The sequence below is a fragment of the Oncorhynchus tshawytscha genome, linkage group LG11 (genome assembly GCF_018296145.1).
Source record: "Oncorhynchus tshawytscha isolate Ot180627B linkage group LG11, Otsh_v2.0, whole genome shotgun sequence".
NCBI lineage: Eukaryota > Metazoa > Chordata > Actinopteri > Salmoniformes > Salmonidae > Oncorhynchus > Oncorhynchus tshawytscha.
In genome coordinates, this window is record NC_056439.1 from 13665443 (window position 1) to 13684452 (window position 19010).

General features: G+C 39.7%; 1 protein-coding gene across 1 annotated transcript in view; it reads left to right on the plus strand.

Annotated features, from left to right (window-relative positions):
* LOC112234387 overlaps positions 1-17667 on the plus strand; it is a 70567-nt gene extending 52900 nt beyond the window's left edge. Inside the window, exons 5-6 of the transcript XR_006084532.1 lie at positions 15916-16009; positions 16216-17667. The gene's annotated coding sequence lies outside the window, so the exon portion shown is untranslated. The remainder of the gene's footprint in view (positions 1-15915; positions 16010-16215) is intronic.
* Positions 17668-19010: the final 1343 nt, after the last annotated feature.

The following is a 19010-nucleotide window of genomic DNA, read 5'->3' on the forward strand; positions in this document are numbered from 1 at the left end:
CTAAGTTCATACTCTGCTGGGGTCCCTCTTTTTTAAGAGCTTCTTAGAACTGGGCTTTGCCTCTGCCTCTCCCTCATCTCCTTCTTTAGGGTCTAAAGAGAGCTGGCAGCAGAAACACCTTCAGAAATGTATAGTCATCAAAATAATTAAGCTACTTTTCTAAAAAATCTTTCCCATATAGTCTGTTCTATTCAAGGCTCCCTTAGACTTAGGGCCTACAGCTCCATGTCATTTCACTAACATGCACCTGTGGAACGGTCGTTAAGACACTAACAGCTTACAGACGGTAGGCATTACGGTCACAGTTCTGAAAACTTAGGACACTAAAGAGGCCTTTCAACTGACACTGACAAACACCAAAAGAAAGATGCTCAGGGACCCTGCTCATCTGCATGAATGTGCCTTAGGCATGCTGCAAGGAGGCATGAGGCTTGCAGATGTGGCCAGGGCAATGAATTGCAATGTCCGTACTGTGAGACAGGACAGACAGCTGAACGTCCTCACAGTGGCAGACCACGTGTAATAACACCTGCACAGGATTGATACATCCAAACATCACACCTGCGGGACAGGTACAGGATGGCAACAACAACTGCCTGAGTTGCACCAGGAATGCACAATCCCTCCATCAGTGCTCAGACTGTCCGCAATAGGCTGACAGAGGCTTGTAGGCATGTTGTAAGGCAGGTCCTCACCAGACATCACTGGCAACAACGTCGCCAATGGGCATAAACTCACCGTCGCTGGACCAGACTGGACTGGCAAAATCTGCTCTTCACTGACGAGTTGTGGTTTTGTCTCACCAGGGGTGATGGTCGGATTCGTGTTTATCATTGAAGGAATGAGCGTTACACCGAGGCCTGTACTCTGGAGCGGGATCGATTTGGAGGTGGAGGGTCCATCATGTTCTGGGGCCGTGTGTCACATCATCGGACTGAGCTTGTCATTGCAAGAAAAATGAAAATGCATTTCTTACTGTAGACAATGTACTGGGTTTCCTAAGGGTTTCCCTTAGGAAAATATGCCACTGTATAACGTATTTCTACTCCAATAAAGTTAAAATGCATTTGTTACTGAAGCTGTTTTACTGTAATCTCAATGCTGTGCGTGACAGGGAAGAAATCCTCCTCCCTCATGTGGTACCCTTCCTGCAGCCTCATCCTGACATGACCCTCCAGCATGACAATGCCACCAGCCATACTACTCGTTCAGTGCATGATTTCCTGCAAGAAACGAATGTCAGTGTTCTGCCATGACCAGCAAAGATCCCGGATGTCAATCCCATTGAGCAGGTCTGGGACCTGTTGGATTGGAGGGTGAGGGCTAGGGCCATTCCCACCAGAAATGTCCGGGAACTTGCCTTGGTGGAAGAGTGGAGTAACATCTCACATCTCACGTTTCTTTTTTTGCTGAGTTTCGTATTTTTATCACTATTTTATTGACAAAAGCATACAAATGTTGATGAACAAATACTGTACAGTATATACTTGATCCGACATTTTGCAGTTGCATGTGATTTGGAGTTAGAAATTTTAAACTTTAGAGTACTTAATACATTGCAAATTGGGGGAATTTTTTTGTCACAGCCGAGATGTTAGGCTATCCTTTTGTAAATTAATATCTAAGTGGCATTTTTCATTCAAATCTGGTCTGTGATATTGATTTAGAAATGTAAAACCTTACAGAGAATATCTAAGGTGCTTTTATATAATTACAATGCTCCCTTTACCCTTTGTTCCTACCCTCCTTAGCAAGAGTCTATTGTCCTGCTAATAGCCCATCATTCTTTTGTATTACCAATGCATTGAATGAATGTATTACTTACAGCCATTTACCATTCTCATTCTCGGAGTTCATAATCTCATTTTCAAGTCTTCTGGTGGTTACAGTTTTAACCCTGGAAAGGGTAGCACCGTAGAAAGAAGCTGGCTTGTTGACAACTATGTAAATTTCATCTGTTCTCTTAGGTGTCTTTTTTTTAGATAAAGAGCTCATTGTTTCATTGTAACTGTGTTTAAGGGTGGAGTTTGGGGTGGAGTGAGCAGTACTGGAAAGTGGTGACTCCAGGTTACAATAGGCCATAAGTATATAGCAGATCGCCGATTGTCCTCACTTTGATTATGCTGTAAGAACATACTGTAGCACCATGACCAGGATCTCTATTAATTTAAGGTGAGCAGATTAGGGCTTTCGGGAGGAACGGAAAATTGCTTGTCAATTCATAAACCATGAATTGACAAGCAATTTTCGGTCCTCCTGAAAGCCCTAATCTGGGCTTTCAGGATAATAATATGAATTCGGTACGTCGAAAATCTCTTCCCAACTATTTTGCAATCTATATGGCACAGCTGTCCATTTTTTGGTCCTTAGATTAAACCGGTATACATTTTTATTTATCACAATTTTATTTAACCAATTTTGGTCTTTAATGCAGGGCCGACAGACAAGTTCCTTACTTTTTCCCCGTTCCACTTGATAAAGGTTCCAATATACTGTATAACGCTTTTTTTTTATCAATTGGTATATTTGAGTTTAACCACAATATTTGTTGTATTTCTGGTGGATTAAGCTGAATTTGCAACCTATGGATTGTTTAATTTAAAAAATAACAATGTCTTTTTCACATCAGCAAAGAAGGACTCTGTGTTTCAGAAACTCACTTTATATAGGGGCTATCACTCTTTCACACTGTGGTAAATTAAACCAATTTGTTATTTAGAATGATTTATTTCTGTTTTTAGAGGGAGAGAAACCAAAAGCCCAATGTGGCTATTTTTCGAAAATCGTCAGTCCACATGTCAAGTGTAATTCCCCATTGTATTTACCCAAGTTCTCTCTTAACTCCAGGACCACTGATAGTTTTTTGTTGTTGTTGTTGCCTGATGCAGGACTCTAGTGCCAGAGAAAAGAGACTCTCAGACTGAAAACACCTCCATTAATTTATAAAAAGATAGTCAATTTGTGCCACAGTTTAGACTACCGATAGATCAGCGTTCTAACTCCCCCTTGTGATAGTGTGGTGCAATGACAGAATGCCACCATCTACCACTAACGGTTGTGACATAAGCTCAAAACTTTTAAAGGAAGAACCACTGAGAGAGAAAGACAGCATACCATCAGAAGAGCAAACAGACACAAAAAGTGTGTCCCTGTACCTGGTAAGAGCTTTAAAAACGACCAAGAGGCGTTTTTGGTTTCCATGGTTCTATCAGACTCCTTTACATCTTTGCTTTTCTGGGAGGGCATTTTCCCAAAGCAAACCAAATAAAAACAGTGATGAATGACCACTGCTAAATAATCAAATCAAATTGTATTTGTCACTTGCTTACTTACAAGCCCTTAACCAACAATGCAGTTTTAAGAAAATACCTAAACAAAGTAACAGATAAGAATAAAAAGACAAGCCGCTGTAGTGTCAATATGCGGAGGCATATACCGGTGTCGAGGTAATTGAGGTAATATGTACATGTAGGTTATTAGTAGTTATTAACTTCTCCAGGATCGGTGGGAACGTAGGTTTGGTTGAGCTAATGTAGGGCTAATGCGGTTAGCATGAGGTTGTAAGTAACAATAACTTTTTCCAGGACATATACATATCTGTCATTGGCAGAAAGCTTAAATTCTTGTTAATCTAACTGCACTGTCCAATTTACAGTAGCTATTACAGTGAAAGAATACCATGCCATTGTTTAAGGAGAGTACACAGTTTTGAACAGGAAACGTTATTAATAAACAAAGTAGGCACATTTGGGCAGTCTTGATACAACATTTTGAACAGAAATGCAATGGTTCACTGGATCCGTCTAAAACTTTTCACACACACTGTTGCCATCTAGTGGACAAAATCTAAATTGCAGCTGGGCTGGAATAATACATAATGGCCTTTCTCTTGCATTTCAAAGATGGTACAAAAAAAAGTTTTTTTTCTTTGTATTATCTTTTACCAGATCTAATGTGTTATATTCACTTACATTCCTTTCACATTTCCACAAACTGTTTCCTTGCAAATGGTACCAAGAAAATGCATATCCTTGCTTCAGGGCCTGAGCTACAGGCAGTTAGATTTGGGTATGTCATTTTAGGCGAAAATTGAAAAACAGGGCCCGATTCTTATTGAAGTGAATATGCATAGATAATAACAGGGAGTAGCAGCATCGTAGAAGGGGGGACGGACGGGGGGGCAATGCAAATAGTCTAGGTAGGCATTTGATTAGATGTTCAGGAGTCTTATGGCTTGGGGGTAGAAGCTGTTTAGAAGCCTCTTGGACCTAGACTTGGAGCTCCGGTACCGCTTGCTGTGTGGTAGCAGAGAGAAAAGTCTATGACTAGGGTGGCTGGAGTCTTTGACAATTTTTAGGGTCTTCCTCTGACACCGCCTGGTATAGATGTCCTGGATGGCAGGAAGCTTCGCCCCGGTGACGTACGCACTACCCTCTGTTATGCCTTGCGGTCATAGGCCGAGCAGTTGCCATACCAGGCACTGATGCAACCCGTCAGGATGGTCTCGATGGTGTAGCTGGAAAAACCTTTTGAGGATATGAGGACCCACACCAAATCTTTTCAGTCTCCTGAGGGGGAATAGGTTTTGTCGTGCCCTATTCACGACTGTCTTGGTGAGCTTGGACCATGTTAGTTTGTTGGTTATGTCGACGCCAAGGAACTTGACGCTCTCAATCTGCTCAACTACAGCCCCATCGATGAGAATGGGGGCGTGCTCTGTCCTCCTTTTCCTGTAATCCACAATCATCTCATTTGTCTTGATCACGTTGAAGGAGAGGTTGTTGTCCTAGCACCACACAGTCAGGTCTCTAACCTCCTCCCTATAGGCTGTCTCATCGTTGCCGCTGATCAGGCCTACCACTGTTGTGGCATTTGCAAACGTAAAGATGGTGTTGGAGTCATGCCTGGATATGCAGTCATGAGTGAACAGGGAGTACAGGAGAGGACTGAGCATGAACCCCTGAGGGGCCCCTGTGTTGAGGATCAGCGTGGTGTACATGTTGTTACCTACCCTTACCACCTGGGGGCAGCCCGTCAGGAAGTACAGGATCCAGTTGCAGAGGAAGGTGTTTAGTCCCAGTGTCCTTAGCTTTGTGATGAGCTTTGAGGGCACTATGGTGTTGAACGATGAGCTGTAGTCAATGAATAGCATTCTCACATAGGTGTCTCTTTTGTCCAAGTGTGAAAGGACAATGTGGAGTGCAATGGAGATTGCATCATCTGTGGATCTGTTGGGGTAGTATATGCAAATTGGAGTTGGTCTAGTGTTTCTGGGATAATGGGATAATGGTGTTGATGTGAGCCATGAACAGCCTTTCAAAGTATTTCATGGCTACAGACATGAGTGCTATGGGTCAGTAGTCATTTAGGCAGATTACCTTAGTGTTCTTGGGCACAGGGACTATGGTGGTCTACTTGAAACATGTTGGTATTACAGACTCAGACCGGGAGAGGTTGAACATGTCAGTGAAGACACTTGCCAGTCGGTCAGCGCATGCTCTAAGTACACGTCCTGGTAATCCATCTGGCCCTGCGACCTTGTGAATGTTGACCTGTTTAAAGGTCTTACTCACATCGTCTGTGGAGAGCGTGATCACACAGTCGTCCGGAACAGCTGGTGCTCTCATGCATGTTTCAGTGTTACTTGCCTCGAAGCGAGCATAGAAGTTATATATCTCGTCTGGTCAGCTCGTCTGGTTTATCTCGTGTCACTGGGCAGCTCTTGGCTATGCTTCCCTTTGTAGTCTGTAATAGTTTGCAAGCCCTGCCACATCCGACGAGCGTTGCAGCCGGTGTAGTACAATTCGATCTTAGTCCTGTATTGGCGCTTTGCATGTTTGATGGTTCATCGGAGGACATAGCCGGAGTTCTTATAAGCATCTGGATAAGAGTCCCGCTCCTTGAAAGCGGCATCTCTACCCTTTAGCTCAGTGCAAATGTTGCCTGTAATCCATGACTTCTGGTTGGGGTATGTACAAACAGTTATTGTGGGGACGACGTCATTATTGATGAGGCCAGTGACTTATGTGGTGTACTCCTCAAATGCCACCAGAAGAATCCCAGAACATATTCCAGTCTTCCACAACTATGTCCCTGACCTGTATGGAGATCTCCTTGGTCTTCACGGTGCCCCTTGCCTAGTGGTGTTGCAGACTCTGGGGCCATTCAGAACAGGTATATATACTGAGATCCTGTGACAGATCATGTGACACTTAGATTGCACACAGGTGGACTTTATTCAACTAATTATGTCACTTCTGAAGTAATTGGTTGCACCAGACCTTATTTAGGAACTTCATAGCAAAGGGGGTGAATATATATGCACGCAACACTTTTCTGTTTTTTATTTTTTCGAATTTTTTGAAACATGTTATTATTTTCATTTCACTTCACCATTTTGGACTATTTTGTGTATGTCCATTACATGAAATCCAAATAAAAATCAATTTCACCTCTGGGATATGTGGGACATAGAGTGCTAAATTCAAATAAATTACTATAAAAATCTAACTTCCATGAAATCACACATGTAAGATACCAAATTAAAGATACACTTGTTGTGAATCCAGCCAACATGTATTTTTGGCGAAAGCAAACAATGCTATTATCTGAGCATAGTAAACAAAGAGAGAAAGCATACCCTGCAGGCGTCACACAGAACACAGAAATAAAAACATAAATCATGCCTTATGTAACGATCTTCTTCCTCTGAGGAGGAGTATGAAAGATCGGACCAAAACACAGTGTGGTAAATGTCCATTTTAATGAAATATAACTGAACACTGAATACAAAATAACCAAAGTGAAACAATGAAAATCGAAACAGTTCTGTATGGTGAAACACAGACACAGAAAACAACTACCCACAACCCATAGTGGGAAAACAGGCTGCCTAAGTATGGTTCTCAATCAGAGACAACGACTGACAGCTCCCTCTGATTGGGAACCATACCAGGCCAAACACATAGAAATCTAACACACAGAACAAAACAGAATGCCCACCTCGGACTCACGCCCTGACCAAACTAAAATAGAGACATAAACAAGGAACTAAGGACGTGACACCTTGGTCCTTTTGTTCGATTGATTCCATTGATATATATCCAAAATGTAAATTTATTTGGCGCGTTTGATCCAGAAAAACACCGGTTCCAACTTGTGCAACGTGACTACAAAATATCTCAAAAGCTACTTCTAAACTTTGCCAAAACATTTCAAACTACTTTTGTAATACAGCTTTAGGTGTTTTTTAAAGTAAATAATCGATAAAATTGAAGACGGGATGATCTGTGTTCAATACAGGAAGAAAACAAACTGACGCTACCTTTCTGGTCACATGCCTCTATCTAACAGTACACTTGAAGTGACCCTCATTTTGAACAGGACTACTTCTTCATTACACAAAGGAAAAACCTCAACCAATTTCTAAAGACTGGTGACATCCAGTGGAAGCGGTAGGAAGGTCCCTTAGAAATCTGGATTACCAATGAAAATTCATTGAAAAGAGAGTGACCTCAACAAAAACTAAATCTGAATGGTTTGTCCTCGGGGTTTCACCTGCTACATAAGTTCTGTTATACTCACAGACATGATTCAAACAGTTTTAGAAACTTCAGAGTGTTTTCTATCCAATACTGTCTATCCATACTAATAATATGCATATCTTATCTTCTGGCGATGAGTAGAAGGCAGTTGAATTTGGGCATGCATTTCATCCGGACGTGAAAAAACTGCCCCGTCACCAAGAAGTTAAATGACAGGTTGTAATGCAACGAAATAAGATAAACGCCAAGGGGGATGAATACTTTTGCAAGGCATTGTAGACAGAGTCACTGGTGCTCCTGCTTTAATTTTTGCTTATAAGCAGGAATCAGGAGGATAGAATTATGGTCAGATTTGCCAAATGGAGGTCGAGGGAGACCTTTGTACGTGTCTCTGTGTGTGGAGTAAAGGTGGTCTAGAGTTTTTTTCCCCTCTGGTTGCACATTTAACATTCTGATAGAAATTAGGTAAAACTGATTTAAGTTTCCCTGCATTAAAGTCCCCGGCCACTTTGAGTGCCGCCTCTGGATGAACTTTTTCCTGTTTGCTTATGGCGGTATACAGCTAATTGAGTGCAGTCTGTGGTAGAATGTACAGCTACGAAAAAAATGTAATACAGATAACAACTCTAGGTAGATAGTGTGGTCTACAGCTTATCATAAGATACTCTACCTCAGGCGAGCAAAACGTTGAGACTTCCTTAGATATCATGCATAGTAATAAATATTAATACATTGCAACGGAATACAACATCACCATGATCATGCCACATCGAGTATGGTGACATGCACACAATATACGGCATATACATTTTTTTTATGTGAAAACGATTTCTAATATGTATACATTCAGTTTTACCAAACTCATATCACTCTCGCTAAAGAGGGAGGCTCACTCGGCTGGTCCTAGCACATGCGAAGATCAAATACATAACTTGAACACGGATTAAGATTGCTCAGAAAACCAGGTGTTTCATTCAGCGTATGCTTACTTCAATTTTCAACCCCCTTTTGCATTCAACCCCTTTCATATGGCAAGCCTAAGTTCAAGAGTAAAAATGTGTTTAACAAGTCACAAAATGTTGCATAGACTCACTCTTTGTGCAATAATAGCATTTTGAATGACTACCTCATCTCTGTACCCAACACATACAATTATCTTTCAGTCGAGCAGTGAATTTCAACCACAAAGACCAGGGAGGTTTTCCAATGCCTCGCAAAGAAAGGTACCTAAAAAATAAATAAAAGCAGACACAGAATATCCCTTTGAGCATGGTGAAGTTATTAATTAGACTTTGGATGGTGTATCAATACACCCAGTCACTACAAAGACACAGGCATCCTTCCTAACTCACTTTGCCGGAGAGGAAGGAAACCGCTCAGGGACTTCATCATGAGGTGAATGGTGACTTTTAAAAGAATTACAGAGTTTAATGGCTGTGATAGGAGACAAGTGAGGATGGATCAACAACATTGAAGTTACTCCACAATACTAAATTAGCAAAGAAATTAACTTCATGTCCTGAATATAGAGTGTTGTGTTTACTCCAACACAACACTGAGATCCATTCTTCATATTTTCAAGCATGGTGGTGGCTGCATCATGTTATAGGTATTTATTTTTACCTTTATTTAACTAGACAAGTCAGTTAAGACCAAATTCTTAATTTCAATGAGAGCCTAGGAACAGTGGGTTAACTGCCTGTTCAGGGGCAGAACGACAGATTTGTAACTTGTCAGCTCAGGGATTTGAACTTGCAACCTTCCAGTTCCTAGTCTAACACTCTAACCACTAGGCTACCCTGCCGCACAAATGGATGGCAGAAGTGGATGCAGAGTTCGAATCAAGCAGCGCATTGAGGAAAGTTGGTGAAGACTACGGTTCTGAATGGACATCAGTAGTAGTGAGAACTGGAACAAATTGTAAAAAATTGGAGTGGAGTGTACTTGTATGAATGATAATTAATCGCTTCTTGATGTGATGTGTTTGTTGAGTAAGGATGAATATGTGGGAAACTCATTTGAGGTGTCCAATGGTGATGTATGAGGGCCTCCTGAGTGGCGCAGCTGTCTAAGGCACTCCTGTGCTTGAGGCATCACTACAGATCCAGGTGTGATCCCAGGCTGTGTTGTGACCGGGAGATCCATGAGGTGACACACAATTGGCCCAGCGTCGTCTAAGTTAGGGGAGGGTTCGGCCGGCCAGGATGTCTTCGTCCCATCGTACTCTAGCGACTCCTGTGGGGGGGCCGGACACATTGGTGTGGCTGGCTTCCGGGTTAAGCGATCAGTGTGTCAAAAAGCAGTGCGGCTAAAGGTAATGGTAATGGCGGACTGAACGAAGTTATGTGGAGCACCTCAAGATAAAACGTAATATTCAATATTGGCAAGTTAGACTAAAATATTAGTACTACATAATCTGGTGGGTGATAACCTTCAATCTGGATAATAACACAAAACAAATCTTAAGACTAGAGACATTTATCGACAAATATTACGAAAACAAGCAACACCCAAACATGACGGAGAGTAAGACAGGGGAACCGATTTCAAAACGGAAACGTGACTCTTCTACAGACACAGACAATTTAATAATCTCACCACCGGGAATGGTAAAGGTCGAAACTGATCTGTTAAAATTAATAAATGACAAACTGGGTATACTTTAATTAGTTAGTAAGGATATAAAAGAGTTGAAGGCAAACCTCGAGATGAGTGATGAAAAAACTGCGACATTGGAGAAGGAAACACACAAGCTAAAAGGGACAGTCAATAAGATTGAAACCGAAATGAACTAAATTAAAAAGGAGAAGACCGTTCTGAGGGAAGCCTTGCTGGACATACAAATTAGATCAATGAGGGAGAATCTGGTACTTACAGGTATCCAGGAGAAAGAAGGGGAAGTTCCTGAATCTGTAGTTAAGAGTTCCTCCTTACAGCGCTTCAGATCCCACGTGAAGTTATCGACAAAATCCAACTTGAACGTGTACACCGCTTCGGACAGAGGCCAAAGGTATGACCGCCCAATCGTTGCCGAATTTGCTTCATTTAAAGATAAAATAATGGTTAAAAGCCTGGGTAAAAGACTTGCTGGGACCAATATTGGCATGAATGTTCAGTTTCCGAAGGAAATTGCAGAACGGTTCTGTATCTGTATCCAATTTCTGTATCCAATTTTCAAAGAAAATAGATTAAAAGCGAAATAAGTAGCTCTCGTTGTTGATAAACTATATATTGATAACCAGTTGTTCAGAGACACAAAGACTACTCCATGGTTACTTTAAAAATTGCTAAATTCTCATAGATGAGGAAAATAAACACAATTCTAGCCCGGTTATGGATTGTAACAATACAATAAAAAATATAGCTTTTCTATATATCTTCACATATAACTAATTGAACACACAAGCACTAATTCAACATAGTGAAGATAAAAACTAAGTAAACAGAAAGCACAGTTTGATTTGTTATGTTTGTAAGTTGAGTGAGTGAGTAATGAAATGGTTGCATATCCCAGAGCCAATGTATTGCTGTGGGCCGGGGTATGAGAGGGCTTTCAATGCTGTTCAGATGATGGATATACAGTGGGGCAAAAAAGTATTTAGTCAGCCACCAATTGTACAAGTTCTCCCACTTAAAAAGATGAGAGAGGCCTGTAATTTTCATCATAGGTACACTTCAACTATGACAGACAAAATGAGAAAAAAATCCAGAAAATCACATTGTAGGATTTTTAATGAATTTATTTGCAAATTATGGTGGAAAATAAGTATTGATAGGGGACAGAACGCGGTCGTATCATCACATAATTGGCATATATATTACTCTTACAGAATTTCCACGTGGGCGAGGATATTGGAAATGTAATCAAAGCCTACTAGATGATAAATTGTTTAGAACTAGGACAGAAGAATTTATAACTGACTTTTTCAGACATAACATAGGTACAGCAGATCCCCTTACTGTATGGGACACTTTTAAATGTGCCTTTAGAGGCAATGCAATACAGTACTCATCTATAAAACAAAAGCAATTTAGATCAAAAGAGTCCATATTAACAAAGGAAATTGAAGGACTAACAGTACAGTTAGCAATAAAAACGGTACTATAGAGGCACAGATTAAGTTAGAGGAAAAACAAAAAGAAATGGAGGAACTTATTCAAGAAAGATCTAGTGTAATATATTATAAAAAATAAAGCGAACTGGATGGAATATGGGGAAAAATGTAGAAATGCTACCCAAAAAAATTTATTAAAACTTGTTACAAATGATGGAGTCACACATGATTCACCGGATTATATATTGAAGGAGGAAGTAAAGTACTTTGGGAATATGTTTTCATTTCAGACTCCTCCATCTCCACTAACTGAAACTAATTGTATGGATTTTTTTCCTAATAATAATGTAAAATTAATATCTGTACAGAAAGACTCATGTGAAGGCCAAATTACAGAGGAGGAACTGCTTGAGGCAATTGGGGCCTTTAAGGATGGGAAAACTCCAGGGCTGGATGGCATAGCAGTGGAAGTATACAAAACTTTTTTAGGTATACTCAAAGGACCATTGTTGGCTTGTTTTAACCACTCCTATATAAATGGTAGATTATCAGACACGCAACAAGAAGGTCTGATATCATTACTACTGAAACAGGACCCAAGTGGTATATATAAAGATCCAGTCCATTAAAACAATTGGAGACCTCTTACACTTCAGTGTTGTGATGCAAAAATCCTAGCAAAATAATTGGCACACAGTATTGTCAGATATTATCCATCCTAATCAGACAGGTTTTTTACATGGACGATACATTGGAGATAATATAAGACAAGTACTGGAAACAATAGAACACCATGAAATATTGGGGACACCAGGCCTGGTTTTCATAGCTGATTTTGAAAAGGCTTTTGATAAAGTACGACTGGAGTTTAAATATAAATGCCTAGAATTTTTCAATTTTGGGGAATCTCTTATAAAATGGGTCTATGTTATGTATAGTAACCCTAGGTGTAAAATAATAAATAATGGCTACATCTCAGAAGGTTTTAAACTATCTAGAGGAGTAAAACAAGGTTGTCCACTATCGGCATATCTTTTTATTATTGCCATCGAAATGTTAGCTGCAAAAGATTAGATCAAACAATAATATTAAGGGATTAGAAATCCGTGGCCTAAAAACCTAAAAAGGTGTCATTGTACACTGATGATTCATGTTTTCTTTTAAAACCACAATTGGAGTGTCTCCACGGCCTCTAAGAGGATCTAGATACTTTTGTTATCCTCTCTGGATTAAAACCAAATTATGATAAATGTACCATATTACGTATTGGATCACTAAAAAATGCACATTTTACATTACCATGTAGTTTACCAATTAAATGGTCTGACGGAGATGTAGACATACTCGGTATACAAATCCGAAAAGAAAGAAATGATCTCACTCCAATAAATCTTTATAGAAAGTTAGCAAAAATAGACAAGATCTTGCTACCATGGAAAGAAAAATACCTGTCTATTTGTGGAAAAATCACCCTGATTAACTCCTTAGTTATATCACAGTTTACCTATTTGCTTATGGTTTTGCCTACACCTAGTGACCTGCTTTTTAAATTATATGAACAAAAAATATTCAATTTTATTTGGAACGGCAAACCAGATAAAATTAAAAGGGCCTATTTATATAACGAATATGAATTCGGTGGGCAGAAATTATTAAATATTAAAGCATTAGACCTCTAACTAAAGGCATCAGTCATACAAAAGTTATACTTAAATCCAAACTGGGTCTCTAGTCAATTGGTACGAATGTCTCATTCAGGAAGGGTCTTTTCCCCTTTATTCAGATTACACCTGCTTCGTTTTCAGTTGTTTGAAAAGGAAATAATCTCCAAAATATCTTTATTTTATTATCTTTAGAAAGTTGGTTGCAATTTCAGTTTAATCAACCTGAAGGGACGGAACAAATAGTACAACAAATATTGTGGTTAAATTCAAATATACTAATTGATTAAAAAAACTGTATTTTATCGAAGAAATTTTTAAAAAAGGTATAAATTTAGTGAATGATATCATAAAGAGGACTGGTGGGGTTATGTCACACATGCAGCTAACACAGACATATGGAAATGTCTGCTCTACCCAAAATTACAACCAATTAATTGCAGCATTACCACAAAAATGGAAGAGGCAAGTAGAAGGGGAAAAAAGTAAGGAACTTGTATGTCGGCCCTGTATTAAAGAACATAAATGGTTCAAGAAAAGTGTGGTAAATAAAAACATATACCAATTTCATTTAAGGACCAAAAAACTGATAGCTATGCCATATAAATTGCAAAATAGTTGGGAAGAGATTTTCGATGTACCCATTCCATGGCACATGGTTTATGAATTGATACGCAAAACAACGCCGGATTCAAAACTTCAAATTTTTCAATATAAATTACTATACAAAATTCTTGCAACTAATAGAATGTTATATATATGGGGGATAAAATTTTGCCAGCTCTGCAGATTCTGCTGTGAGGAGGCAGAGTTATTCGATCATTTATTTTGGTATTGTCCATATGTAGCTCATTTTTGGTCACAAGTCCAGGAATGGCTGAAGAATTGCAACATTTGCCTAGAACTAAAACTACAGATAGCAATACTGGGTGATTTGAAAAGCCATAGTAAATCAATCAATAATATAATAATTATTTTAGCAAAAATGTTTATTTTTAATTTACAATCTGTAGAAGCTATGAGAATAGGAAGGTTCAATTATTTTGTGAAGCATCACAGCACAGTTGAAAAATATATGGCAAGTAGAAATCCGAAATGGATGATGTTGAGAGACAGATGGGAGGGGTTGAGTGGAGCTGAAGGGTGGGACTAATAACAAGATAAACAATGTAGGGAATAAGGGATCTGTAGAATGTATATAGGTTCGGAGCTTTTGTGAAATAGCATAGTTACAAATAGAAATCAAACTGGATGGACATCAGAAATAGAGGAAGGACTAAGAACAAACAAGAGAGAACTATTGTAAAGTAGACTGTGTCTGTAGAGTGTGTATAAGATGTATGGATTGAATGTAGAAGCAGAAGTGTTTATTAGTTTACTCCAATTGGGGGATCGGCGGAAGGGTTTGCGGGGAATAATAATAAAGGTATATTCTTTAAAAAAGTATAGGTATGTGTATGTATATATATGTATGCGTGTATGGATATATATATTTACCCCAAAAAATATGGGGGATTGGAAATAATGCAGACAATTACATTGGAAGCAACATTGTTTCCGGAATATTAAGCTGATCCACCCTCAAAAGAAAAAAGAAAAAAAAGAAGCAGTGCGGCTTGGCAGGGTCGTGTTTCGGAGGACACATGGCTCTCGACCTTCCCCTCTCCCGAGTCCGTATGGGAGTTGCAGCAATGGGGCAAGACTGTAACAATTGGAGAGAAAAAGTTGAATAAATGGTGAAGTATTCGCTGGGAAAAGTGGAGTCTGTTAGAGTGACCAGGAGTGGTCTTCTTTTGATTAATTGTATTCATGAAGAACAGAGGAAAATTGCAGTGAGCCTCAAAAGAATCCGAACAACAGAAGTTTTGTGTTTTGAACTTCGGAGTAGAGCACCCGTCAAAGGAGTCATCTCAGGGGTGACTATGGATGTTCAGGTTGAATACCTGAAGAAAATTCCTGAGTGAATGGAGAAAAAGAAGAAAGTCTGCTTTTTATAAAAAGCATATACCTACGCATGTGAAGAGCTTTCATCCCCAAACGATTGCAGTGTAAGAATTGTAAAGGATTTGGCCATGTTACAAGTGTGTACAGACGGAAAGAGTATATTGATGAACGGTTTGTAGAAGGGTGACGGTGTTGCAGTTGTGGTGGGGATCATTATCCAGAGTTCTTGGAGTGCCCTGTAAGGGTTAAGGAGATTGAGGTAGCAAAAGTTAGAGCAGTCAATTGAGTCTCCTATGAGGAGGCAATTAAAATAATTGAGATAACAAGTAATGCTAGTGAAGATATGGTACCACAGCCTGGAGTAAATGTTTGCTGCCAGTAAAAAGATAGTGTGTTAAATATGTGGCGTTCATTGCCACGTTATGAAAGGTCTCAAAGAAGCCACATTATTTTGTATTGAGGTCCATGTTTACCAATTGAACACTGCATTCAAGACACTTAAAGATAAGCAAAAACAGATTACGATTGAATTGTTTAGTTTAGTAGAAGAATGTGGTGAACAGTCCTCCGGCAACAATGAGGGAAGGAATTATCACAGTTAATGGTCTAAGTTTTCTACTGTGGGCTAGTTCTCTTTCTCAACCCTCCTTCATCTTTTCCCCCTCTTTCTCTCGCCCCCTCTTCCTCTCATCCTCCCCTCTCCCCATGCAGGTGCAAAGGTGAGCCCTTCACCATTAGGAAATATGTCTGCATTTCTGCCTTCAATGTTCAGTATGTTGCTCATTCCTGAACATGACATGGCTAGGTGAGACCAGGCACCTGCACCCTGTGTAGTTTATTTTACAATTTTAGCCTGTTTCGTTTAGATTATCCCACTGATAAATCTCTATCCCCCGTACCGTTCCTAGGTCAGCCAGGAGCTATCTACCATTATCCCAAGGCTGTTCCTAGGCCAACCAGCAGCTTTCTACCACTGTTAACCCTCTCTTTATCCCCTGGTGCTGTTCCCAGATCAGCAAGGAGCTGTCGGATAAGTACGAGTGGATGGTGAACCCGGAGAAGGCCCTGGAGGACTCCAAGACCCCACTGTTCAAAGAGGAACCCATGAGTGATGTTGCCTTCCCCGTCCGTGAGGAGCCTAAGGTGGACCTGGGCTCCGGGGAGCAGACACTCCCCATGGGGATGCTGGGGGCCCCTCAACGAGAGTCAGTCTGGTAATACCCCATAATACTGTATGAATTTGGACTGTGAAGCTAGCATTGTCATTTTTGGGGCTCCGTACTCCAGCATTTTGGAATTTTGGATTTTATTTGAATTATTATGAGGCGACAATACAGAATGTGGTCTGAAGTGAAGTATTTGATCTCATACGCAATGACGAGACTTTGTCTGACTACTTACATTCATTTTGATGCTACCACGATTATGACAAATCATTAATGAATCATGAGTAATGACGAGTGAGATAGGTACAGAGGCATAATGATGATACCCTCCCAAAAATGCTAAAGTGACATTCTGAACAATTGTGTCATATAGATCATTTGATGTCAAATCCAAAATCCTGGAGAATAGAGAGACAAAATAAACAAATGTCCAAATATACTGAACAAAAATATAAATGCAACAATTTCAACGATTTTACTGAGTTACAGGTCATACAAGGAAATCAGTCAATTTAAATTCATTAGGCCATAATCTATGGATTTCACATGACTGGGCAGGAGCGCAGCCATGGACAGGCCTGGGAGGACCCAATGAGTTGGAAGTATTGGGCTGCGGTTTGGGTTTGCGGTTGTGTGGCCGGTTGGACATACTGCCAAATTTTCTAAAATGACATTGGAGGCAGCTTATGGTAGAGAAATGAACATTCAATTCTCTGGTAACAGCTCTGTTGGACATTCCTGTAGTCAGCATGTCAATCGCACACTCCATCAGAACTTTGAGACATGTGTGGCATTGTGTTGTGTGACAAAACTGCCCATTTTAGAGTGGCCTTTTATTGTTCCCAGCACATGGTGCACTTGTGTAAATATCATGCTGTTTAAGCAGCTTCATGATATGCCACACCTGTCAGTTGGAGTATTTTGGCAAAGGAGAAATGTTCACTAGGGATGTAAACACATTTGTGCACATTTTAGAGAAATAAACACTTTGTGCTGTGGCAAATGGCAGGGAGAGATGATGAGAGTGGTGTCTTGCAGCCTGCTGGCTCCACCCCCGAGCCTTTTATGAACTTCCTGTCCCAATGAGGCAAAGCTGTTGGATCATTAAGCCATTGAGTGCTTGGGGATAAAAGAGGAAGCGGGCTGCATTAAGAGGACTGAGAGGGAAATGTGTGTTATGGAGAATGTGAGAAGCGTGAGAATTCGCTGTATGATTACCCGTTGTGAACTGGTTGCTGGATCCCCACCTTTCACACTGTGTGCAAATATCCCAAATAAATTATCCATTTGCATTCTAGTCGTGCTCCCTGTGTGTGTTTGGTTATTGAACTTGGTGACGTGGAAACTCCACACCCTAGAGCCTGCTACAGTGTGTATGGAAAATTCTGTGATCTTTTATTTCAGCTTATGAAACATGGGACCAACACTTTACAGGTTGTGTTTATATTTCTGTTCAGTATACACTACCGTTCAAAAGTTTGGGGTCACTTAGAAATGTCCTTGTTTTTGAAAGAAAAGCAAATTTTCTGTCCATAAAAAAACATAAAATTGCTCAGATACAGTGTAGACATTGTTAATGTTGTAAATGACTATTGTAGCTGGAAATGGCAGATTTCTTTTATGGAATATTTACATAGGCTCCAATGGCACATTGTGTTAGCTAATCCAAGTTTATAATTTTAAAAGGCTAATTGATCATTAGAAAACCCTTTTGCAATTATGTTAGCACAGCTGAAAACCTTTGTACTGTAATTGAACTCACAAATGCTGATGCTCCAGATACTCAACTAGTCTAAAGAAGGCCAGTTTTATTGAACCTTTTATAACATCCATTTGACGGTCAAATACATTTGAACTGAACTGAATGTACATTTATATACAAATTGATAAGGAAATGTTGATTACATACAGTGCCTTTACTTTTTCCACATTTTGTTGTGATATAGCCTGAATTTTAAAATATTATTTTGTCACTGGCCTACACACAATACCCCATAATGTCACAGTGGAATTATGTTTTTAAAATTGTATTTTATAAATTAATTAAAAAAGAAAATCTGAAAATCAACCAGAAATGCCTTGCAAAGAAGGGTAGACATTTTCGCGGAACAGATCTGAAATGATTGGATGGGACATGTTCTCACTCGATGAACTGATGCTGATGACATAAGACATTGCAATTTCATTCCTTATAGTGTTTTATGATTATGTATATAGAAAATATGAACTCAGATAAATGCTTTCTTTGAGACGGTGTTAATGTCAAAATGAATAAATGCCCTCTTTTGGATGCTGAAGGTATTAATGTGTGGACTGACACTATTTACCAACTGAATTTAATAATCATGACCCAGGTCTTGTCCCACAAGTCACATAAAGTTAGTGTAACAGTCATTATCCTTACCATCGTTACAGTTAATGTAACAGTCATTACCATTACCATCATTACAGGTAGTAATTTACAGGAATTTGTTTTGTTTACCCCTGTTTTACCCGGCAAGTTGACTGAGAACTCATTCTCATTTACAGCAACGACCTGGGGAATAGTTACAGGGGAGAGGAGGGGGGATGAAAAAATACAGTTTGTATAATGGTCATTACCATAACCATTACCACACAGTCAACATAGATAATCCACTA